Here is a 26,041-nt window from a genome sequence, read left to right on the forward strand (position 1 = left end):
AGCAATTTGACAATAAGCAAATTGGGATAATAGGAAAGGCAAATTTTATGAAGAAAAACTCACATTGATATATATGTCTTTTTAAAGATTCCAAATTCCCAGTATTTATTGCAGTTTTCTAAACCATAGTTTCTTTTCTAACTCCCAGAAGTTCCATGCCTAACTTTTCATGACCCCATACGACAGTTAGTAAGCCAAGGCTAGAGCACTTTAACTGATGGACAACTCATGATGGCAATGACATAGAAAGCAGAGCTGCCTCCAGAGCACAAGTTTCCTGGAAAATTCCTCATGGTCTTGGGCATCAAGACATCTACTGTTGAATCTTATGGACTCCAAGTCCAACAGAATCATCAAATGATGTGGAACATGCCGCAGACTGCAATTGTAAGCATTTAGTTGAACCTCTGGATATTCACATGCATTTTAGCACTTTTAGTTAACTTGAATATTCAAGCATGGGTTTTAAATCCCTGGACAAGGTTTAAAGTGTTGATTTTCTAAAAATGGTAGTAGCTAAACTAATACTACATTGGTGGTAGCTAAACTAATATTAATAATGAGCACTTATCTTGAAAAGAGCCCCGAAAGTAAATGGCAAGATAATAAATATCTCAGTGAAAGGTAGGAACGAATACTGGCCACAGACTTACCTCTTTGTACCTAACATAAACTCCTCACTAGCAACTGATGATAATAATAGCAAGAATTAAGGGAAGACATCCAGAACAATTAAGATTATGACAACATGGATTTTTGCTCAACATCATAAGTAATGAATCATATCCCAAGTTTATAGTGTTCCTAGAAATATTATCTAAAGACAAATATCTGTGCAATTTAAGTTCTTTCATTGTCTTTACTCATATAATAAACAGCTTTTACAATACATACTTTGGTGAGGTCATACACTTTAAGAAAAAGAGGAAGAAAAGGAAGGAAGATGAAGGAAGGAATGGAGGGAGGAGGAAGGTGGGGAGGAATAGAGGAAGGGAGAGGTGGGGATGGAGACAGAAATGGAGGGAGGGAAGGGGAAAAGGAGTGAGGGCAGGCGGGAAGGAATGAACAAAGGAAGAAGGGAAGGAAGGAAGGGAGGGAAGGAGGAAGGAAGGGAGGGAGGAAGGGAGGGAGGAGGAAGGAGGAAGGAAGGGAGGGAAGGAGGGAGGGAGGGAGGATCAGGAAGCCTGGGCTTTGTCAGAAAATGCTCTATGAGATAAGAATTTTAAATAGACCTGCAAATGCTGCTTTTAGTGCCATCAAGTGTTAAGAATAAAACCCTCCAAACGAACTGTGAAATACATACATGTAGACATGATGATCAGAGTTTAGTGCCCAAATTAAGGTATCAGTGAGCAGAAATCTTCCCAGAATTCACTTATAGCAAGGCACATTTTTACCAAGTTTATTTTCAGTGCAAGGACTTGATGATCAATAGTCATCTATGGCAGGATGAATAAGCACATGAATGAGTGATTAATATGTTGATAATCATGCCTGCCTTTAATGTCAATGTGTTAAATATTTATATATGTGATACAAGAACTCTATTTGAATTTAATCACTATCAAGTATTTTTTAATAAAACATGGAATATTTAGTATATTTATTTTCCATATTGCCTCTGAATGTCTCTTTGGTTCATTATATTTTAAGAGTAAATATGAGCACATATAAGTATTTATGGATATAAGCTTTCATTATTCCATTCAGCAAGTATTTCTACAAGAAAAAAATCTGTGATATATTGAAAAAAAATTCACACAATTTTCCCAGACTTGGATTCCCGTTGCGTCTAGTAGTTCCCTCTAGTGCTGAAGTCTCCATTTTCACCCTTGAAATTCTGCAATGCCCCTAGTGGCTTGCTTTGATCAATAAGATACAAGCACATGGGATGCAGGCAGAGAACTAAGCAGTAGTCGTATAATAGATGTCTACCCAGTTGCAGATACAAAAGTTAGTTCTTGTGCTGGGACTCATAAGAGTAGCAAGTGAAAAGGGCCAACCTAACTACAATGTGGACCTGTTAGAGAACTAAGATGTTTCAACTGTTAGTCTGCAGTGGCTGGACAGAACAGGGCCATCCTTCACGGTTCAGCCTCCTGCTACCTGCTCACGGATCAGATATTGGTGTCAGCCTACTGTGCATCACACAGGCTGATTCAGATCTGAGTCAAACTGCCAGCCCAGGGAATTCTAAGGTCCACTAAAGTTGTGTGAGTCTGTGTAGGTTCCATCTGAAGCCACTCACGTTGAGGTAGTTTGTTAGACAAACATTTGTAATTGTGTCATAAGGAATCATTCTTTAGGACAAACATGAAGCACCTTTTAACCAAAAGCCTTATGTATTTATTCCAAAAGGCAGAGTTACAGAGAGAGAGAAAATGGACAGAGAGAGAGAGAGAGAGAGAGAGAGAGAGAGAGAGAAAGAGAGAGAGAGAGAGTGTGTGTGTTTTACTTTTCCATTCGTTACGTCATTCTCCCAAATGGCAGCAGTACTCCGGCAGGAAGCAGAAGACTGAAAATCCGCCGAGTCTTCCAGCTGGGTGTCAGGGCAGGGCACTGCAGGCACTCTTTCACTGTCTTGTCAGGTGCTGGAGCAAGGAGCTGTATGAGAAGCAGAACAACTGAGAGCCTTCCTGTGCTCATATGGGATGCCAACGGAGCAGATCACAGCTCAGCCCACTGCTCCTCAACAGTGTCTCCTGAAGTAGAACGTGTTGATGCATAAATGTTGTTCTGAAGAAGAATCCCTTTAAAATAAAGCATGAGCAAATTAAAGTATGATCTAATCACAGTTGATGTGACATAGCTGACATACAGACCTTTCTGTTGCTCATTTTTAGCTGCTAGATCAAATGCTACCATGAAAGAGGTTTCCTGAGCCATTTTTCTGAATAAAATGGCAAAATAGAAAGTAAGAATAAAAAAATTAAAAATTTAAAAAAATCTCCCTGTGTTTTCCTCTTTATCCTTCCTATGGCTCCTGAGATTATGCAATCTCTGCTATTTTTATTGTCTCTATAGTTTTGACTCTTAAAGGAAATACATAGTACAGTTGGAATAATTCACTATGTAGATTCTTTGACTGATTTATTTAGCAATGTATCTAAGGTTTCTCCATTCTTTTCATGATGTGACAATTCATTCATCATTTTTTTTTAATTAATAGTCCTAGCTTTTGCAGAAGTTTTTGGTCTCCAGAAACATTGAGAAGAAAGCAGAGTTCATACATACCCACATACCTCCCTGTATACATTTGTTACAACATAAGAACTGTTACCGATTTGTTATGATTAACTTGTAAGTCCATGAGTGTTCTCACTTTTGGCCCTGCAGCTCTGTGGGTTCCAATGCATGCATCATACATCCACCATTACAATGCCATACAGAGCGGATTCGCTTGTGTTTGCTCTCCTCCCCTGAGCATTCCCTGGTAGCCATTTGTGATTTTACTGTTTTTGTGTTCTTGTTGGTATTTGAATAATATAGCACATCCCATTTCCAGATGATTTTCTTTACTTAACAATACTCACTTGAGGTTCTTTCACACATTTTCCTGGCTGGATAGCTCATTTCTTTTCATCTCTCCGTAATATTTCTGTGGATATATGACAGCTTGCTAAAGCTTTCACCAATTGAATAGCACCATGCTTCTCATTCTTGGCAGTTATGAAAAAACATGAATCATGAATCTATAATCATACATGTGCAATATTTTACGATGGCATAAATTTTCAAATAATTTGCGTAAATACCAAGCAGTCTAATTGCTGAATCAAATGGCAAGGCTGTAATTTGTTTTGTCAAAGGCTGTCAAGCTGTCTTCCAAAGAGGTGGTGGCATTTTTCATGCCTGTTAACAATGAACCGACGTTTCTGTGCTCTGTATACTCTCCAGAACTGGGGTTTGTGATTTGTTTTGTTTAGCTATGCTAGTAGTTGGTAGTGAAGGGTCGATGCGCTTGAACGAGTTCCTCAAGGAGCTATAATGCAGAGTCTGTGTCCGTGTGCTCATTGGCCATCGTAGATCCTCTTCGGAGAGACGTCTAGGACGTTGCCTGAGTTTTTACTTCAAGTTTCTTTGTTTACTGTAGATTTTTTGTTACTGTAGACATCAGTCCTTATTTAGATACATGTTTTGTGAATATTCTTTTCCTTTCATTTTCATTATTGTAACAATGTCTTCAACAGAATGATCAATATTCAATAGAATAATCAATAAATTCACTTTACCAATATTTCCATCAATGAATTATGCTTTTGGTGTTGTCTTTTAAAGCTTTTAACATAATCTTCAGACATCTGGTTTTTCTCTTTTTCATTATGTAATAATTTTGTATTCAGCTCTAGAATGAACTTGGAATCAACATTTATCAAAACATATAAGGTCTTTCTTTATATTTTATTAATTTTTCACTTTTTAATGTACATTCAGTTGTTTCAGTGCCATATGTAAAAAAGTGATTTCATTCATTTCATTCATTTTAATGTCTTTGAAATTTTGATTGGTTTGCTATACTCATCTAGCTCTATTTCAACATGTTCAATCTGTTCCATTGATTAATATGCCTCTTCTTTCACTAATACACGATCTTTTAACTCATGTAGCTTTATAACAGATCTTAAGTTGTGTCTACCCTTGAACTTTGATTTTTTTTGTAATTTTGTGTTGATTATTCTGGACATTTCTACGCTGCATCTATAATTTCAGATCTGTTGCTGACTTAAGGATAGGTTCTGGCATTTTAATTGTGAATGTGCCGAATATATGGTACAATTTGGAAAGAACTATCATGTGAACAATACTAATTCTTCAACATTAAAGGGACATATAGTAACTCCATCTGGCTATATTGTGTTTCCTTTAATTAAAGTTTGTAGACTTTTTCACTTAAGTCCACCTAGACATGGTTAGAGTTATGCTAAAGTATTTTAGTTTTAGGTGTTCTTGACGATGTTGTTTTTGTTGTTGTAAATATCAAATTTCAATCATTTGTTGCTGGTGTATTGACTAAGCAGTAGATTGTGTATGGAGGTTGTATTACGTGACCTCGCTTTATTGGTTCATTAATTCCAGGAGATTTCATCTATTCTTTAAGTAATCTTTCTTTCCATAGGCAATCATGTCATGCATGAACAAAGAGATTTGTCAATTTTGAATACGTGCACCTTTGTTTTATTGGCTTCATGTATTAGTTAGGACTTGTAGTATTAAAAGTAAAGCTGCTGACAGAAGGCTTCCTCACCCTTTTCCCAAAGACGGTTGGGAGCATGCAACACCTTCCTCCTTGTCTCCCACATGGAGGAGAGTAACCTGCCCACTTAGGTCCTCATCTGCCTCCTTCCCAGGCTCATTAGGAGGCCACTGGTTCAGAGCAAAGAGGCTGGGAGTTAAGATGGAGTGAAGCACCTCAAACGGTGGCTTAGCGTGATACACTGCAATGTGAGCCTCTGTTTTCAAACACATGAATACCTTATCAGCATCATTTACCTCAAGTAATTTTCAACTGGTCAGGTTATATGATAATTTTGATGTTATATTATAAGTTAGTATCATTTTATAGCCTTGCATTTATAATTTTACCAATATTTTTCTTTCCATATGTCTAAGAATGAGCTAGGAATTATTTTATGTTATTAGCTGGGTGAAAATGTGGATAATTGGTATTATTTATTTTCATTTTTCCTTAAAATTTATTCATTTACTTTGAAAGAGTTACAGAGTGGGAGAGAGACAGAAAAAAAAGATATTTCAAACATCTGATTCATTCTCCAGGTCGCCACAAGTGTCAAGGCTGGGACAGACAGAAGCCAAAAGGCAGGAGTTTCGTCCAGGTCTCCTACTTGGGTAACAGGGGCCCAAAGACTTGGGCTAACTTCCATTGATTTTCATAGGTGATTACTAGCAAGCTGGATTGGAAATAGAGCGGATAGGACATGGACTGGCACCCGTATATGATACTGGCATTGCTGACAGCAGCTTTACCTGAGAAGACCCCATTGTGTCTTTTTAAATAGTTCAGAAAATTCCTGATGAAAGCATTTTTTGCCTAGTGTTGTCTTTTGGAAATCTCTAAGTACTGATTCAGTTTCTAGAACAATACCATTCATACTGAACATCCCTCTTCATGTGAACTTAATTTGGCTATGTGTTTTTAAATTTGTGGACATCGCCTTTTTGTAACAGTTTCTTTTTCCTTTTCTTAACAAAATATTTATTTATTGATTTTGAAAGTTAGAGTCACAGACAGAAAGGGAGAGATAAAAACAGAAACTGAAGAAACAATGGTGAGTAGAGGTAGGGAGGAAGAAAAAAGAGAGAGACAGAGATGGAGAGAGAAAGAGAAAGAAAGAATCACCCACTCCTCAAAGGCCTTTAACAGCCAGCGCTGGCTCTGCCAAAGCTAAGAGCAAGCCCTTCAGGCAGATCACATGTGAGTAACAGGGGACCAGAGACATGGGGCACCCTCTGCTCTCCCAGCCCGTCATCACAGTGCTGGTCAGAAGTGCAGCAGCCTGGACACAAACTCATGCCAGCATCGCAGCTGGCTTTACTCACCAGGCCACAATATTGGCTGTATAACATTATTTTTTTTTTTTAGAAAAGTGATTTCTTTATTATTTATTTGAAAGGCAGAGAGAGAGAGAGAGAGAGAGAGAGAGAGAGAGAGAGAGAATCTTTTGGTTGACTCCCCAATGGTCACAAAGGCCAGAGCCAAGCCAGGCCAAAATCAGGAGCCCAGAACCCATCTGGAACTCACAAGATCTCCCAGACTTGAGCCACATTCTTACACTTTTCTAGAAGCATTATGAGGGGAGCTGGGTTAGAAGTGGAGCAGCCAGGACTTGAACCATTATCCATATGTGATTACAGCATCACACACAGCAGCTTAAACCACTGCACACAGCACTGGGCTCATAATATTCTTTAATTATCTTTATGGTAATATCAAAAGACTTGGTGGTGTTAAAGAAAAACTATCACATGGTGCTAGACATAGGAACACAGTATGTGAGGTTACTCTGGACCGTTATGATGGGGTAGGAGCAGGAGTGGCTTTAATTTGATGTTGTAGTGGGGCAATATGGATAGTCTTGTGGCATGCTTTAAGAAGCATTTTAAGTTTTTACGAATTTTATGGTTCCCATAATATGCCTTCATATGAGAACTAAATGTGAAGGTACTATTTCTTTTATTTTAATCTTCTTGTATACAAACATATCTTACACTTTTGATCACTCCGTGGCCTTGATTTTGGTAACAAGTTTGTTCTAATTATACAGCCTATACTTACTTATTTTCCCTTGCCTGTCATGTGTTAATCTCACGCCAGCACCCATGCAAGCTGCACTTTGTCTTCATAACCAACCTAACCAAGTAACCATCCATGTAATTGGAGTTGTGCTACCCAGGTCCTCTTGCAGTATACCACTTAGGTCTGCTCTGTGAACTGAATTACAGCAAGACACTTTAATATGTCTCATTAACAACAACAACAACAATAAAATTGAGTGATTTAGGAATACTGGGTACACATTGATGTGTAGGGAATACACTAGAATGAACTTGAACCTCCCCTTCTGAAAACTGCATCCCAGTCCCAACAGAAAACTGGCCTCTTGAGAAACACATGGTGTTCCCTTTTTGCTAGCAGTTTACAAAAGGAAATGTTTTCTTTTTTTTAAGCTGCTTAGCAGTCGCAGTGCCCCGACCAACCCCACTCGTCCAGATTGTCAACAGCTTCTCCTGATGTTCTTCCCATCCCCTGTCACCAACTATGCAAGCAGTACGGGAAACCTGCACGAAGGCCTCTACACTTGTTGCGAAAATGAAATTCATCAGGCTCCCTCATTGTCATGACAGCTAGCAGACCCAGAACTGCTAGAACCTGGAACTGCTGCAGCTCTGTTATTTATCTGTTTGTGTACCATTACTGTCCGTATGTTTCTGCAAGACACAAAGGAGGGGGAACCTGTTGTAGCTCAAGTGTCATTGCAAGCAGCAGATGTGTCTTCTGTGTACTTACCCAGCTGCTGCAAATAGGCATAAACTTGCAAAAACGATCCAGTGCTGTTCTTTGACCTTTACAGATCCAAGCTGCTTATCGTGGTATGGTCAAAGGGATTCATCTCAGGCCAGGCCTGAGCCTTGTGCCCTGCCAGCATGTGATTCAGGCGTGGCTGGTTATGAGTGTGTGGTTTTGGTGGACATGACCTTGTCTGCCTGGGTGCCATCCACAGGGTCTAGGATGCTCCCACAGACAATAGGGGAGAAGGATGCCCATGTGGCCAGAGCCACACAGTGAGTCCTTCTAACTGCTTTCTAGCCAGACATTAATTCTAGATACTAAGTTGAGATGCAACAATGGACTCAGGTGTCATTTTATAGGAGTAGAAGAGATGCAATAGTCAGAGAAGATACTAATCATTCCCCGTAAGGAGCTGTTGCTGTGCTCCTCACAAGAGGCAGCCTGCTGATTGCTTCCTCCAGTTACAACCTTAACAGTCTACAGCATTGTTCAAGGCCCAGGGCTCACCCAGGAAATCGGATTCTGCAATCAGGGGAAGCTACAGCACCCCTCCCCACAGCCAGATGGTAGAGCACCTGGTGTCCCTTTGCTGAGTCCCTTGCTGCTTGATGCTCTGATTATGGGAAGTGGATGTGGATGGGATTCTGCTTGCGGATAGGAAATGGGAGGAGTGGAATTACTGACTGTGTTTTGATCTTTGCAGCAGTGGCTTCAGATAGTCTGTCACACAGTAGAGTAATAGAGTTCCTGGCAACTTACCTGGATCTGTCAGCAGGTGGCAGATATACACTGAGATACAACATGTTGTGAGTGTTGGGTGTGCACCATACTACCTGTAATGTTGGGGCTTAGGGGCAGCTGAGGAAGGTTTCACTGCAGAGATGTGGGCTTTGGTGCTGAAGACAGCTCCCTCTGTCCTGTTGGTACCACCCTTGGTGGTAATGTTAACCCCATTCACAGGACAGCCTCTCAATGGGGCTATTGGTAATGCTGCAGACTTGGAAGAGGCTCAGAGAGTGAGTGTTCGAAAGGGGGTACAGGCCACAACAGGGGAGAAGAGAGATGGGAAAGCAGCAGTAAGGCTCCTTAAACCCAGATGTCACCTTGTAACAGGGATAGACAGGGAAAGACCAGATGGGCAGACTAATAATATGCTGCTAGAATTACAGCAAAATTTAAAACCAGAAGAATGGTTCCGGCCTTTAAGCAGTGCAGTTTAAGTGAAACATCCAATCGGGCACCAGGAGCATGGAGTAACATGAGATGAATGTACTGTATGGTAAAACCAAGGGGTTTGCCAGTTGCCACACAGTGGGCTGTGAAAGCCTTTCAGCCTGTCAATGAGACAACTTGGCAGGAATCAGACACCAGAGTGGTTAGCGGCCTCAACTCCAAACAGGGTGGCTGGGTTACTATCAGTGAACTTTGACTTTTAGTTGTTTGTGTGCACAACTGGTCTCTTTATCAAGGCCTGTCTGGATGGTTGGCATGGCATTCAGAGACTACATGGTTATACACAACCTTTGTGGGGCCAAGCCATGTGGCCAGGCCTGGTGGGACACCAGAAGAGAATCGCCATCCGCCATGCCCCCTTGCCCATTGTGGAATGTGAAGCCTACACCCTAACAGAACCACATTGGCTGGAAAAGGTCCCAGAAATCCATGTTCTTCACTGATGCGATGATACACAAAGCACTCGAAAGGATGTAAGATAAAGTAAAAGTCTAGAGTGTGTTGTAACTGAATGGGAGTCTCTAAATGCTTGTACAAACTGTTCTGCCTAGTCCTAGGAACATTTCAGCCAGTGGCCAGTAGTTACCAGAATGGCTGTGGTCAATGTCCCTCATAAAGGAGCAAATATAGCATATCAGACCTTTTGCCCAACTGTATGCTGTCACTTTTGTGCACGTTGCTACTTATTGCTTCTGTCAGCCTGATGAGTTGGCAATCTGACATGCCTCAGAAAGCTAGTTGCTATTAATGGAAGACCACAAATTGCTGAGAGTGAAGAAGGGACCTGTTTTATGGGCTCTAGTTTTGTTGAAAGCCATATATGCCATGCCATCCCTAAGGAGGCAGGATGATTGAATGGCATGATTGTCAACTGATGCCCAATCTCAGAACGGAAGCCAACCAGGGCTTCTTGGGGTGGTATGAGAATATGGACTGTGTAACGATAGTTGAAAGAATGGTCCTAGTCGGGAGAACTGCCTCCTGTGGAGGATTTGCTGCTTGAGTCAGCTGCACTTACTAAATTGTAGGTGTAAACCACTAACCTGTTGCAACCAGGTTGGAAAGACAAGACAATGTGTTGTTTACTGCTTGCAGCACTTTGTAAGATGTGCAAGACCAGCAAAGTCTGATTAGCTCTGATGTTTCTCTGAGGAGAAGGATTAGAACCTGACTTGAAGGAGGCTGTATGGACAACAGTCACCTTCTGCTCTGAGGCCAAGTTCTACTACCCAACCAAGCAGGGGGCCAGTACCTTGCTCGAGGCACACCTGTCCTGGATTTACACCTGAAGCAAGCTAGCTTCACCAGTATCCCTATGAGTTTTCAGTAAAACCTTTTCTTGAATCTGAGGCAGTTGCAGGGTTACCTCAAGACAAATCTCTTGCTGGTATCGTATCTGACAGTCAAGATGTGTTATTGTAGGTGTGTCTAACAGCTTTGTCCTATTGATCTCTGTTTGGTGACTGCAATCACTCTGGTTAACTGGCACATACCTTCACCATGGTAACCAACTGATCAATTGATTGGTTAGACAAAGCTGCCTGTCATATCTGAAACTGGACAGCTTTTGAAGGCTATCACAGCCATTGATCTGAACAGGCTTAGATTAATAGAAACATGGTATTCTTTTGCCCTGTTATGAGATAACACTTTGATCCACGTGAGGACTTCAATCCTGGAACAGTATAGCAAAGTTTAGCTGAGGTTGGGGTATTTTATGTGGGATTGTTTTGGCTCATGTTCTTCAAAGGCAGTAGCATTGTCTGCACACATTAGAGTCCCCATGCTGTATTTCTAAAATGTAGAAAACAAAGAGGAAAGCTATGGGCTTATGGATCATACTGTTTATGAATAGCACTATTAATTTTATCTGGTGTTACATGTGTGTTAGCATTTGTTATGGCCTTTGAAATCAATGTCCAGCACTCCTTAAAAACCCCTCACACAGGGACTCTCCCAGAAGACCACACGTACACAGATTATGTGGTGAAGAACTCTGAAGGGGTTGAGTGTTGGGAAATGAAACCAATCAGGCTGCCTCCCTGTGATCAAAAACCAGCAGGTCCAGAACTGCTGCAACAGGGGCCACTGCAACTCTGTCATGGAACTGCTTAGCTGCCTGCCACTATTGCCTATGCGTGGGGACACAGCTGGGGCAGAACTCTTTATACTTCAACTGGTGCCATGGGCCAGTGAGTGTGTTTGCTGTGTACTTTCAGCCAGTGCTGTGAATATAAAGAGATGCAGTGCTACAAAAGGCTCCAGAGTCATCCCTTGGTCTATTATGAGTCTGAACCTGACCTTCTTATTATAGATCTCCTGAACTGCACCACCTTCTGAGAGTCGTATTTTTATGTGGCTGAGTATGAGTCCCAACTCCCCTTTCCACTGATTCATATTATGTTTTTATTTATAACACATAGAACGTACACAGATTTCTCCAATGATGACGTCAGTCACTCAGTCATCGTAAATATCACATGTCTGCGATGCTTACAGTTTTGATTTCTGAATCGCTTTTGCTTTTTGACCCCACATTCAGGGCAGCCTGTCTACGGGACTGCATAGCTGACAACTGTCATGGCCATTACTGTTGATATGCACCTACTTGCATGTTTCCTGCAGTGGAACCAACCATGACCTCTATACAAGCAAACAGCTATTGACAAGCATGATGACATCATGTGTCTTGTAGTTATTTGTGTTTTGTTTTTGAAAGTTGTCACTTTTACAACAATTGTTTACTTGGCCTTAGGATCAATGTCGTAAAGAGATCATAACATCGTTAGCACCCAAGCTCTAGGATTCTGGCATTGGTCTCTACTAAAAAAGATAGTCAAACAGCAGAGAAAGCAGCAACAGAGACAGAATAGCAGGAAGAACCCAGCTGCCCAGGACAGCGCATCATAATCTCCGCCCTAGAGCTCACCTTATTAATGAGGATTTTCATGAAGGATAGACCCCTGGCCTGACTTCTGCCCATACACTGCTCTGGTTATGTTAAGGTTAGTGCTTAGGCACATTTCTTCATAAGCAAACAAATGTTTCTTGTGACTTGAGTGTGGCTGTTGTTTAAAAGTCCTGGTACCTTTAGCTTGGAGGTGAGATCAGGAGAACTGATTACCATATTTGTTTAAGCACCTGGAATCAAAGACAAGAGAATAATTAGCATGCATACCATCTTGGGAGCCCCCAGGAGAGATTAGACAGAAGTGGTTGAGGCTGTGGAGGCAGTAGTCAGAAACAATCAAGGCTCTACTTAAATATTTCTGCAGTCAGAACACAAAAATCAGCATAAAAATATTAGGATTCTGAAAATGGGATGGATTGCATAGGTTTTATATTATTTAAAGTCATGATGCATATATGATTGTCTAAATTAATTGCTGATAATGTTAATAAGATAACTGTTTTGGACAAAACAAAAGGAGAACAAAATCTTTGTGTTGTATTTTCAGAAGAAAATAGACTCTTGCCTTGTGTTGCATTTTATTATTTTCAGTGAAGGTGCATTCTATAAGGTCAAATGTGAGAATGAGCCCAAGTTTGTTCCAATACAAACAGAACACTATATTCACACTCTGTCTTTGTGTTTCTGGAGTTTCTAAATTCCCAAATCAAAATTGAGCAACATTTAGGTACTATTCCTTCATGTTTCTACTAACAGTTCCTCTGACAATGTGAAAGGAAACCATGAGTTTTATTTTTCCAGGTATTCCTTCTTTCTTTAAGATGTTATTTAGTTTAGGCAAAAAGTTCCTGGAGACATTGCTAATGACTTCACAGGTGAGAAAACAGCTGAGTTTGAATCTGAACAGCAGATTGCTTTACGTGGAAGGAAGAACCAAGTTGATTGGTTGTCTGGGTTTGACTCTGGGGCTCCATGTTTCATCTGACCCCTTTGGTTCAGCGTGTTGTTGGTGCCATTGCTGAGTTTCTAATCTCAGCTGCTTTCTCAGCCCTCTATTAGAGACACAATCATTCAACTGTCAAGTGTAGTTTGAAAACGACTTTCGGGACAGAATATAGCAATACACTGTTTAGTATTGTAAGTGATCCTTCCTAAAAATCCCAGTACAAGTTTACATGAGCATTCTCCAACAGCATTTGTTTGCTAATCTTATCCAGTAAAGAAAATTTTTAAATGTTTTATCCTATTACTTCATCTCATGGTGGTATTGTACTTTGAAAGGAACATATCACCTGTTCACAATTGTGAAGGCAGCAGTATCTTTGAAGGGTAAACGCCTGTGCTTGTATTTTTCACGGGTAGCATAAGCAAGGCGGCAAGCATCTGATGCTGGCATGCCATCAGTTTACTATCACTGGCAATTCACAAACACATGCATTTCACTGGATGTAAAGTGTATAATAATCAATGCAGCCCAAACAAGGATGTTTCCTTGTCATAAAGATTGAATGGCACAGATTTCGATCCAATTCTATAATTGGAGTATCACATATTCCAAAATGACAATGCCACACTGTGTGCAGTGACAAAGCAAAAAAGTCCTGGAAAATTGAAAAAGTCTAAGTAGTGATTTGCACAATGAAGTATCATATCTATGTACTAACAGCAGCAATGTCATGCCAGTGATTTTTTTAAAAGCATTTGGGAAGCAGCTTCATGGATTGAATGATAACTAACATTCTTACATTCTGAATCTTTGGTTCTGAAGACTTACTCTTCATCCCAGAGCTAAGGCGGCTCTTCTCATTGATAGCACAAGAGGGGTAATTTCCTAACTCCTAGCACAAATAGATGAGAGGTAGAAATTATTCATTACTTTCAGCCTGGGACAGGAGGGAGCTGCTTGGTAGGTTGAACTCAGGAACAGCATAAACAAGGCTGTGGGCTGGGATGTTGGCGTTGCCATACTCCTGCGGTATAGTAACAGGAGGTTGAGGGCAACTTTGGTGGCCTCAGGATAATTTGAATAATTCTGCCTACTCGATGTAACTTTCATTCCACCACTCGGAGAGGAGCAGGCGTAGGACCTGGAATTCCTGATAGGAAGGAGGGAGTGGCTCATGGTTCTTGGCGTGTACATGTAGGTCAGGGGTAGAGGTGTGGCCCTGGGGCCTTGGCCAACTGAAGTCCTCAGGTGCCACATCTTGCTACCACACATCTCAGGTAGCAAGGCCTCACACCACATCTTTGAATACATGTAGAATGAATGTGCAGTGTTCTGTATGACTCATTTATACTTGATAAGTCCATGGGGCATATGACTTAGAATTAAAGAAACCCATGGAGAACTTGTAAAATTTGTGCTTCTCCACTTGTTTCTAATAATAAATACATAATTTCTGAATGACACTTCACATGGGACATAATGTGACTCTCCATGGAAAATGGTTGATATTGATATGAATGGTATCATGCACTCTGTTCACCCAGTAGATTTGTGAATCAGATTAACAGGGAGAAATCACAACTTTCCGCTTTAAAAGTCCAGTGGCCCATGATCCACGTCTCTACGAAGGTGATCCACGTCTCTACGAAGGTGATCCTAGGCAGAACCAGATCACGTCTGCACTTCCTCATGCCCTGGAGCAAGCATGGTGCTTAGATCTGTGGGACGGTCAGGAATAGCGAGAGGGACTCCCTTTGTAGAACCACGCCTACTCTGTTTGCTACCTCAAAGAGCAACACAAATTGCATGCTATGTAGCTTTCCAGATGAATTATAATCCTATTTTAAGCTAGAATGGCAATTATTATAAGTATCCATGCCAAAGCTTAAAATCACACAGACCTTAGCGCATGTCCTGTGAGGCCAAGGTCATACGACAATGATTACAACGGTAGGAGATTCCATAGGCTTAGAATGTGCTCACAGGCAGTTTGATAGAATCAGATAAAGGGCTTTAATACTTCACTATTACCTGTGGTTTGCGATGTCTCAGTCTTCATGGTGATGATTTCATGTCAAAGGAAAAAAAATTAAATTCCCTTACACAAAAAAGAATGGTTCATGTAGCTGAAACCCTAATTTTCAGGTGTGAGGAAGAGGTGAAAGTTCACTGTGAGACCTGCTTCTGTCTCTGCCTTCGTTGATTTCTTAGCTTGCCACTGTGAAGATAATCTGTAGCTATTAGCTTTTTTGCACATTTCCAGAAGGAAATAGATTTTCTTTCTACATCATGAGAACTTGTTTCTAAATTAGCTTGCATTTCCTTGAGCTTATTTAGAATACTGTGGGTATTCCCGGGCTGAGGAAGTCCAAGTGTTTGTTGACTGAAATCAGTGCTGTTGATGTTATGTTTTCCAGTGTCTCTCCGGGTAGGGGAATGGCATTGCCTTTACTGGCTTGGAACACCAGGGATCCTGGAGTAGGGTCCAAAGCAAAGGAGACCAAATGCAACTGAAGCGTAACTTCAATAGTCACATAATGGCATTGCAATTTTATGAGTGATGTCTTAGAAACTCTTTAAGAAAGGCTAATGTTTGATGTAATTTTTAAAAATATATAAACATTTTTTCATGATACAGCTGTTTTGGCTCATGGATTTCCCCTTCCACCTTCTCCTTCATGCGTCCCCTATGTTGTAACAATAGTATAGTCCTTCATTAACAGTCATAAGTCATCATTTTTCTGTTTGAGCTTGTCATGACATGGTAGGTATAGACAGTGGTACAAAGCTCAGCATCATGCTGTCAGGATTTGCTGAACAGAGCACTTGAATGTCCATCTTTACTAAGAAGTAGAAATGAAGACTGTGCTGTGTCGTCATTTCACGTTATACTTGCTTCCGTGGCAAATGCTTATGCCTACATGCTCACCTACTGATCTTGCATTTTGTATGATGTAGTTTTCACTACATACTAGGAACTAGAAACCTAAAAATTCATGTTTCTACCTCTGTAATTGCTTTTGCATTTGATGTTAGCTATAGCTTAACCTCTGCACAGATTGAAGAAAATTAACTTGCTATAAATGATGCCTTTCCTAGCCGGCGTTATTAAAGGCAGCTTGTCATCCGTTGCACCCAAAGTGATCCATAGATTCAACACAATTCCCACCAATATAGAAGCAGAAATCTTCCCACAAAAAAATCCCTCTTACATATGGGAACTACATTTATTGAAAAAAAAATCAATCTAAACACAGACTGTTGGTTGCTAGAGGCCAGGATGGGTGACAGGCATAAAAAGGAATTAAATTTAAAAGTAGGGGAAGTTGTGAGTGTTCATTAATTGTGACAGAGACTGATATGAGAATTTAATAGCGGAACTGGGTGAGGGCTACACTACAACTCTCCCTCTTGCTCTCTTTCAAAGTTCATTTTGCAAATTTGAAACTTTTCTAAAATAAAATTCAAAATGTCTAAAAATATTCCAAAATTTACATGGAACTGTAAAAGACTCAGAATATTCAAAGTAATTGAGCAAGAACAACAAAGCTACAGGCATGGTGTTACTGCAATTCTGCAGAGCAGCAGGAACCCACGAGCAGAAGTTCACCTAGAAACAGGCGCAAGGACCACTGGAAAAGGATGGGGACCAGGTAGAGGAGTATGCACGTTGGCAGTCAACTGAGAAAGAGGATAAGGGAGAACTGAGGGTCTCCTCCCTGAGTGGGACGGGGGTACCCACCTGTAGGAGTGAAAAATGCGATTCACCATCTACAAAAACGGTTTTCTTATTTTTGGAAACTTCATATTTTGTGTAAATCTTTTTTTTTTAATATCGGGACTTTGACAGCCACTGTTGTTTTTCTGTTGAGATTATTTATCTTTATTGGAAAGGCAAGTTTTAATGGGAAGAGGAGTTGGAGAGAACACTCCCTAAGTTGTTGCAGCACCTGAAGCTGAGCAGATTCGAAACCAGGAACTAAGAGCTTCTTCTGTGTCTCCCACTCGATCCCAAGGCTTCGGGCCCTTCTCCACTACTTTTCCAGGCCACAAGCAGTGGGCTGGATGGGAAGTGGACAACATGAACCAGCATCCATATGGGATTCCGCTGCTTGTAAGCCAAAGATTAAGCCACTGAGCATCTTGCCAGGCCCATATTTCATATAAATGTTATAGGAATTCATTTTCTGTTTGATTTTTGTGAGAAAAGAATACAAAATACTTGAATTCTTATTAAAAGATAATTATTACAGAATGAAATTAATGTCAAAATTCAGATGCTCAGTTGAGGAACCTGGTGCGTAGTCCACTTTCTGTTGTCTCACACCATACAACCTGTGTTTTCTGAAATCGTGTTGCATTCACTTGTAGTGGTAAACCTCATGGTGTGTTTGAAGTGTCTTTGAAGTGCTTGTTTGGCCAGAGCACATCACACGTGAGGATTTATCATCGTCAGCCTGGCTTTCCTCCCACTGTTTGGCCTCTGTCTTACTGCTGTGGTTGACACTGATGACAACCTTGACTGATAAACCTTTGTTTTTGTCCTTGATGCCTTCAATGTTTCCTGGTTTTGAATTGTATCGTTTGGTTCAAATGCTCCTCTTCCAGCTTGTCCTGGAGGCTGGTAGTCTGAGAAGTCACCAGCTTACCGAGACTCCCTCTGAGGTGGGTGTGCTGCGCTGCTCTTGTCGCAACCTGATTTGTGCCCTCTTGTATCAGGAAAAATCCTTTCACTTCTTGCATATGATAAGTGCTAGTTAGAAAACGATTGCTTTTCTGTGCATTTGTGGTTAAGAACTAAAGTAAAAACTCATCTAATTGATAAACATTTTTCATAGAATCCTCTGAATTAAAGGAATATCAAGGAGACCGAACGGATGAGATAGTCGTAGGTGATTAAAAAAAAAAAAAAAGACTGTGTTTATATGGGAGGGGAAGAAGTAGCATGGCTGGGGTTGGGGGAGGCGGAGAGAGAGAGAGAGAGAGAGAGAGAGAGAGAGAGAGAGCACTCCCACCTCCTGGTTTACTTCCTAAATGCCTGAAACGACCAGAGCTGGGTCAGACTGAAAGCTGGAGTGCCTGGTGCAGTCTAGGCGTCTCCTGTGGCAGACAGCTGACACTAACAGCGGCTCACTGCTCCCTCCAGCCCGGCCTTTGCGGGAAGCTCCAACAGAGGGAGGGGCGGGAGCTGGAACCCAGACGCTGGCACACTTCCTGCTTAGCCACAAGACCAAACAGGGCTTGGCGTACTCTACAGTGTCCCTGTTTCACATAGTTGTAGAAATCTAAGAAAAAATACGAATTTTATTCTGTAAGTATCCCTCTTTTTAAGACTCCAAGATTCAAACTTTACAAATGATATGTAAAAGCAGGTATTTTTGATGGGAAAAACAGAAATGAACAAAAATGGGGGGAGGATTATTGCTTTTATTTTACTTAATACAGTAATGTCACCGCCTCCCAGTCTTATTTTTGGCACTTCTGAGAAGCTGTGCACAGCTCTGCAATGTGAGCACGGAGTTTGTCTACATTCCAAGCACTCCAGCGGGGCCCTGTATTGAGAATTAAAATTCCGTTCATCCTATGTTTTTGGAAAAAGCAATATCGTTTTATTCTTCTGTCTCTTTCAGAATCAGAATAGGCTGACAGAATAAATAAAATAGTTTGTTAAATTTCCAGAGACAATCCAATATCCATTGTCATTTTGAATGGCCAGACATTTATCTTACAAGTTCACATGGTGAAGTCAAAATGGAAAACAAGCCCCGGTACCAAATATGGATTTGTCAGTTATGAGAAAGAAACACTAAATATAAAGAAAAATAATTGTAATTATCTGAGTTCAATATAAAAACACTTCTGTCCACGCAGAATTTTGTTTTCCTCACCGCCCATCCTATCAGAAGGAGCCAGGTGCCTATAATTACATGCCATGATGCACACAGTACCTTTCTGCCTGATAGGGAGCTTTAATGAATTTCATTATTCCTTTTTAATTTACATACTCTCACAGAATAAAGATTCCCAAATCATTAACTAATTTGATATGTCTGAAATACCAATTCAATTGTCTGTTCCCCTGAGATTGTCGAATATCTTGTTCAAACACCTCTTAACTTAGTTTCTTAATTAGATACACGGTGATGGATGGCTTTTATATCCTGGTCTCTGAGGGGCAGCGAATCAGCTTAGTTTTTATGGGAATAAAGGAGACTTAGATTAAAAGTCATTTCAAACAATGCAGTCAGAGTTCCTGAAGAAATTTTCCAGGTCCCCAAGAATAAGTGTATAGGCATTGAAGTTTTATGGACCTAATCTAGTATGATAAATGACAAGCATGATGGCCATATCATGGTGATAAAGAGTCAATAATTCCAAGTGAGATTTACGAATGTGCTATTTGGTTAGGAGAATACTATTATGCAAAATTATCTCACTGATACAGAAGATAACTAAGATTTGAGCTTGTAATATACAATACTGTGAAAAATGATCATTTCTTTTCCCCAAGGACTCATTTTTTCCTACCCTTTAGTGTGAATTAAAAGCATATCTTTTTTTTCCTGTGTCATTCCTTCTATTTTGAAATCTACTTGTATACAAAGTGAATGCAAAATAATGAGTCCCTGTTAACAAATAAAACAGGACAGAAAAATAACTTTACTGCAAGTTGTCGGTGTTCTAGAAAGACATTGGCCTATGTGTGAAAGTATTTACACAGAAATGACTGTAAAATATCAGGATGTCATTTCGAAGATTCTGTTCTAGAGACTCTGATTAAACTCTTTTGGAGTTCCATGCATTTAAGACCTTCATTCTTGTTCTCATACTTAATTCTCCCTTGTCATTGAGAAGAAAACAACAGGCTTTATATAGTGGCACTTAGTACTACCAGCAAGGAAGAAGCACACTTGAATGTTGTAGTACTAATAATTCTAAAGTGTTATTATGCACACTAATTCTGTCCCATTTTTCATTTCCTAAGAACCTGGCAAGAAGTAGATACTCAATAATCCTATGAAAAATGAAAGAATTCTAATAATTGTTCCACCCTCAGGGTCTTGTTAAAACTGTTTCTATTTTCTACATGGCAAGCAGCACTGTAGTTCTGAAGGCATTGTGCATTTTGACTTAGAGATCCGGGTTGATTAAAAACAGAGCATTAATCTGACATCAGCAGCCTCGCACATTCAGTTACTCTCCTGTAAGGATGTATAGACTAAATTCCTGCAGTGTGACTGTTCTCTTTGCGTCAGTGGAATGAAGCTACTTGTTTACAGGGATGCTCACACTAGTTTTGACACTGTAGCTGCTGGGCAGCAGGTGCCGGTCAATGTGGTTGAAGTTTCTGACATGGTCCCTTAGGATTCATTGAGTGCTGATGATGGGAGAGTGGCTAGAACATCGCGTGGATTCAGGGCTTGTAGCTTAAATTCCCACCGTTACCACCTTTCGACAGTAGTGCCAATTGAAGGACGTTAGCTTCCTTACCCATAAGCTAAGAATATTTTGTAAGATGCTTCTCGTGTGTACAATTCAGTCTATCTGAAATTTTGCTTCTTGATTTAAATTTTTTTTAAAAAAAATTTATTTTTTTATTACAAAGTCAGATATACAGAGAGGAGGAGAGATAGAGAGGAAGATCTCCCGTCCAATGTTTCACCCCCCAAGTGAGCTGCAACGGGCTGGTGCATGCGGATCCGAAGCCGGGAACCAGGAACCTCTTCCGGGTCTCCCACGCGGGTGCAGGGTCCCAAAGCATTGGGCCGTCCTCAACTGCTTTCCCAGGTCACAAGCAGGGAGCTGGATGGGAAGTGGAGCTGCCGGAATTAGAACCAGCGCCCATATGGGATCCCGGGGTGTTCAAGGCGAGGACTTTAGCCGCTAGGCCACGCCGCCCAATTCTTGATTTTAATATTAAAATTGTATAATAATTCATGTATGTGGATTGTGTATAAGTTATAGTTGTGTTGCATACTGAAGAGCTACAGACTATATGGCATATACAGAGACTGACACAGCTTCTACCTGATATAGCGTGTCTGTGTTCACAGAAATATGGATGTGAATATGCACAGAAAATAGGAAGCACTAAAAATTCACAGCTAAGGAAAGTTTGCATAGTCAACAACATTGTCTTAAATTGATACCATCAATTGAAAAACCTATAAGATGAATAAGCTGACAGATGGAGCTAGACAGATGTTTAAATGCAGATACAGACAAAATTCATTGGGTCTGCATATAGCATATATGTGTACCATGTATGAGGATACTTCAAAAAGTTTATCATAATCAAAGTTAATTTTGATGCCAAAAATATGGCATGAGATTATATATTTTGATTTTATATGTTGATTTGTATCTGATTCTAATAGACCTTTTGTACACAAAGTGACAATATTTCCCAACACTCAATATAAACAGATAGAGGCTTATCAGTCATCTTTTATAGTCTGTACTATCAAGAAAAACAAGGTCAAAGTCGTGAGTGGCTTACGCGGAGGAATGCTCAGAGCTGGGTTAGGTTGCACATTTTCATGGGTTGGAGTACATGTTGTTCTGTGGTTTCTTCCTTCCAGACCATATCTGAAACCCACCTGGCAGAGCAAGAGGGAAACTAATGATAGAAGAATCTCTGTGTGATTCCTAATGTGCTTAGTGTTCAATAGATTGGATTTTCCACAAGAAAAGGGCGTCACCAAGTACCAGTAAAGAAGCTAATGTCAGAAGTGCTAAGTGTCAATCCCACTCACATTTTATTGACCAGAGGCACATGGCCCAGGGAAAATGGTTTTCAATACAAATTTGCTACAGGCTGAGCCTATGGGTGATGGTAGCAGCAATGAATGGAACCTTCTAATCCTTTCACAGGAAATGGTACGCGGTGTTTCACTGGCAGGAGTAACAAGAATCAGGGAATGTGAAATCCTCTTACAAAAAAAGCGAGCAAATATGCTTACCAATAATCCAATCTCCCTTGGAAAGGATCAGAGCTTTGCGAATATAAGATGCAGCAGATTTTGAATTAAATGCAGAATTCTTATTAAGCATTAGATGGATCATGGAAAAAAATCACAAAATGTAATCTTTGTCACAATGAGAAATGTCTCTATGTATTATTTTAGGAAATGGTAAGTGCTAGTGGAGGGGGATGTTTAAGGCTAGTTAGGCAGGTGTGTGCATGCATGCATCGAAGCATTACCTGGTATATCATTAAAGTGGATTATTTGTGTCAGTTAAAAGCGAAAATAATCATATTTCAGAAAAAATCAACATATTAGTGTTTATACAATGTCTGATTATTAATGGTTACAAAAGAGTTAGTAATGTTAGATCATTAAACAGTGTTCCAGGGGATGACTTAGGGTGTAGGAGTTAGAGTGTCAAAGAGGGATACTTGCAGGGCACAGCAGAGTTCAACTCCTGCCTCCACGTGGGATTCCTGCTCCTGATCACTTGCACTCCACCAGGTGGCTCGGGCACAGGGACCCTGTCACCCATTTCAGAGATCTGGATTGAATTCTTGGCTCTTAGTTTTAGCTTACCCTAACCCTGACTGTGGTGGCATTTGGGATCTGAAATGGTAAATGGAAAATGTCTCTCTTTCAAATAGGTAAGAGTAAATAAATAGGTAAACAAATACTAAATACGGAGAGAGATAATAAGAAATACACAGAGAGATAAAGTGGTCCTTTTAGAACAGGATTATTCAGGTTCTCTTTAGTTATAGAACTAGGTTTGCAAAAATTTCATAATTAAATATATTTTTTTCATTTCCTAAAAGATTTATTTATTTTTTTGTTGGAAAGGCAGATCAGATTTACAGAGAGGAGAGGCAAAGAAAGATCTTTTACCTGCTGTTTCACTCCCCAAGTGGTCACAACAGCCAGAGCTGATTTGAAGCCAGCAGTCGGAAGCTTCTTTCAGACGACCCATATGGTGACAGGGTCCCAAGGCTCTGCGCCATACTCTACTGCTCTCACAGGCCACAAATATAGGGACTTGGAAGGGAAGTGGAACAACAGGAACATGAACTGTCACCCATCTGGAATCCTGGTGCTTGCAAGGTGAGGATTTAGCCATTGAGCCACAGAGGGGGGCTTCATGATTAAACACTTCAATGGGAGCGTTTAAATTGTTTGAATATAATTTACACTCAAATTTTGATGTTTTTGAGAGTAGAATAGAACTTGTGACTTTATTCTGTAATCAATGTAATATTACTGTATACTATAAATATGGCGTGTTCAAAGTTTACTCAGAACCTTCCTGACACATGCATAACAATGTCGGATCAGTTCTGGTGTAATGATTTTTTTCTCTAGCAGTGAAAAGTCAGATCAGACCTGGTGAGAGAGATGGGGATGTTCCAGATGGACACAGCTGAGGGACACAGACCTTGTCATGGTACCCCGTGTGCAAAAGAGCGTGTGTGTGCCGTAACATAGTTTGTTGGAAGGAATGGACTAGCAAGCACCTCACTATCATGGATGAGTCATGGCTGACATCCACCTAAGATGCGACCGTCAAAAAGGGCAGGACAAGCCATGCCACAGAGGCCTGGAGACCTCTGGGTAGTGAATGAGTGGTGGACAGTGCCACCCTGCTGAGTCTTCTCGAAACACCTGGATGGTGATAGCTGCTGTTATGAAAATAAAATGAACACAACTAAACTTGGCAGATGTGGTTTGCACATGCACAGGGAGCAATCATTGTGATAGGGCCAAGGCTTTGTCAGCTATCAAATTTCCCTGTCAATTACAAGTAAGTATGTTTTATGTTGTAGTTGAACCAGAGAGAACTACTAAACATGGAAAACCTTAGCAGGCATGAAAAGTCATCCCAGACAGTGTCAAACATAATGAAACAAGTAAGAATGTCATTGGAGTCTTCTGTAAGATAAGAAATTACCTTCAATTTGATTTTATTCCCTTGGGAAACTGGTCATTGATTGTTCAGTGCAATTTGAGGCTTCTGTAGGAGTCATGATAGATGCTTTTGTCAAGTCATGCTGTATTTAAGTACAAGTAAAGAATGAGGTTCAATAACTTCGTAAACAAACAGAACTGCGATGCCAATATGGAACTGAATCAGCTGTTAGAGCCCAATGTAGAAATGACGTGTTCAGTAGCATAGATTGATTCTAACCTCTAAAAGGACTGTCAGTCTCCCAGATTTGGGTAAATATAACATCATCAGCTATCAACAGCAGATCTTTGTGGAAACCGCACATTAAGAAAAAGACTCATACCTCACCCCAAGAAACATTGACCTTCTGCTTTCATTTTCCCTGATTTTTTCGAAGTACCCCCTTAATTGTTAATTCTGAGACTTACAGTAGCATTAATCTTGACAGTTTCATCTGAAGGCAGTGAGGGTGCCTCTGCCTGGCGCGTAGATGCGGATAAACCAGGCCAGAGCAAGGCCTAGTCCAGCCTCCTTCAGCTTGTGGTTCTCTCTGGTCCTCATTGTGTGGCAAGGTCAGACAATTCTCCAAGTGGCTGAGCCGGATTCGTGACATGGACGATATTGCAAGGATCTCCACCGAGGACTGAACTTCAAGAACATTGCTAATAGGAACATGTCTTCTTATATTTTACCCCTAATATTTGAAAGCTCCCAGAGTGGTTTTCTATCCACCTGGGCCTCAACTTATCCACATGTTTGAAATGCTCACAGAGAGCTCCAGGACACAGGAAAAACATGCTTCTTTATTATTTTTTTTAGCTTTGATTTGAGGAAAGTCACTTGAAGAAATGTCGTATTAAAATTGCAAATAGTGAAGAGGTTCAGATGTTATCTGTGATGTTTTTCTTTTATGGATTTCAAGACATGGAGGAAGAAAAATGCTGCGGAAGCATTAACCTCCAATCTCCCAGCGTGAATGTATTCTCTAAATATTTCTCACTCAAAAAAAAGCTTTAAAAAGATGCTGCTCTATGAATGTCAAGACAAAAAAAGTAAATGTAACTAAAGTTTCAGCGTAATTACAAAACTGAGTTCTGGATGAAATGTTCTGGAAATTTGCAGGGATTCCCTTTAAAAGAGACTACAAGTGGCACAGGACAGTGGTCAGAGGCTGGCTGGCTCTCTGGAGGATGCCTCCCACGAGCCTGCGTCTGGTGACCAGGAAGCGAAACAGCACCTGTTCCACAGGTCCTGCTCCAAACTCAGCCACGCCACCCTTGTCCCGTGGGAGCAGCCAGCTGTGTGGCTCTTCCGCTCTGCAGTGGAGCTGGCTGTTTCTGAAGCTTTCCTACACACTTGCATGTGTTTGGATTCCAGAAAACCTGGCGCTGTGGCTTATCGGGCTACAGTGAGAGATTTAAACACAAAGTTGTGATTTTGCTCCTGACATTTTTTTTTTTAAATTCTTGCTACGTAGGAAATCACTTAGAAAACCATTGTGTTAATTTCCTCAGACCATGTGCCCATTAGAACTATTCTCATGTGGGAAAATGAATCAAACGGAGATGCTATTCTATGATTAGTGATCTATAATTTTTTTGGCGAATATTTGCCTAAATTATAATGGAGAGAGTGCGATACAGTCACCATCTTGGGAAGAGAAAAGTTTGTCATCTACACATGTGTCTTCCTACCTTATCTTCCTAATTATTCCATCTTCCAAAGGCTCAAGGGCACTCACTTATGTGGTAACCTGGGTCTTTTTTTTTAAACCTTCCTATTAAAATTAAGACTTTCACAAATGTGTAGAAGTAGGTGAAAATGGGTTTGGTGCAAATGCATGCAGGTAGCTCAGGTTCCTCTTCAAGCTTGTATCTTTTCACATCAGCCAGGACTATCTCATGTAGACGCTTAAGTCCCCTTCATGGGGACCTCACAGCGGGTGAATCGGGACACATTCTTTACTCACTTCCCTTACTGGTTTTTAAAATGCCCAATTTTCCTTTTTTTC

This window comes from Ochotona princeps, chromosome 10 (assembly GCF_030435755.1).
Source record: "Ochotona princeps isolate mOchPri1 chromosome 10, mOchPri1.hap1, whole genome shotgun sequence".
Taxonomy (NCBI): domain Eukaryota; kingdom Metazoa; phylum Chordata; class Mammalia; order Lagomorpha; family Ochotonidae; genus Ochotona; species Ochotona princeps.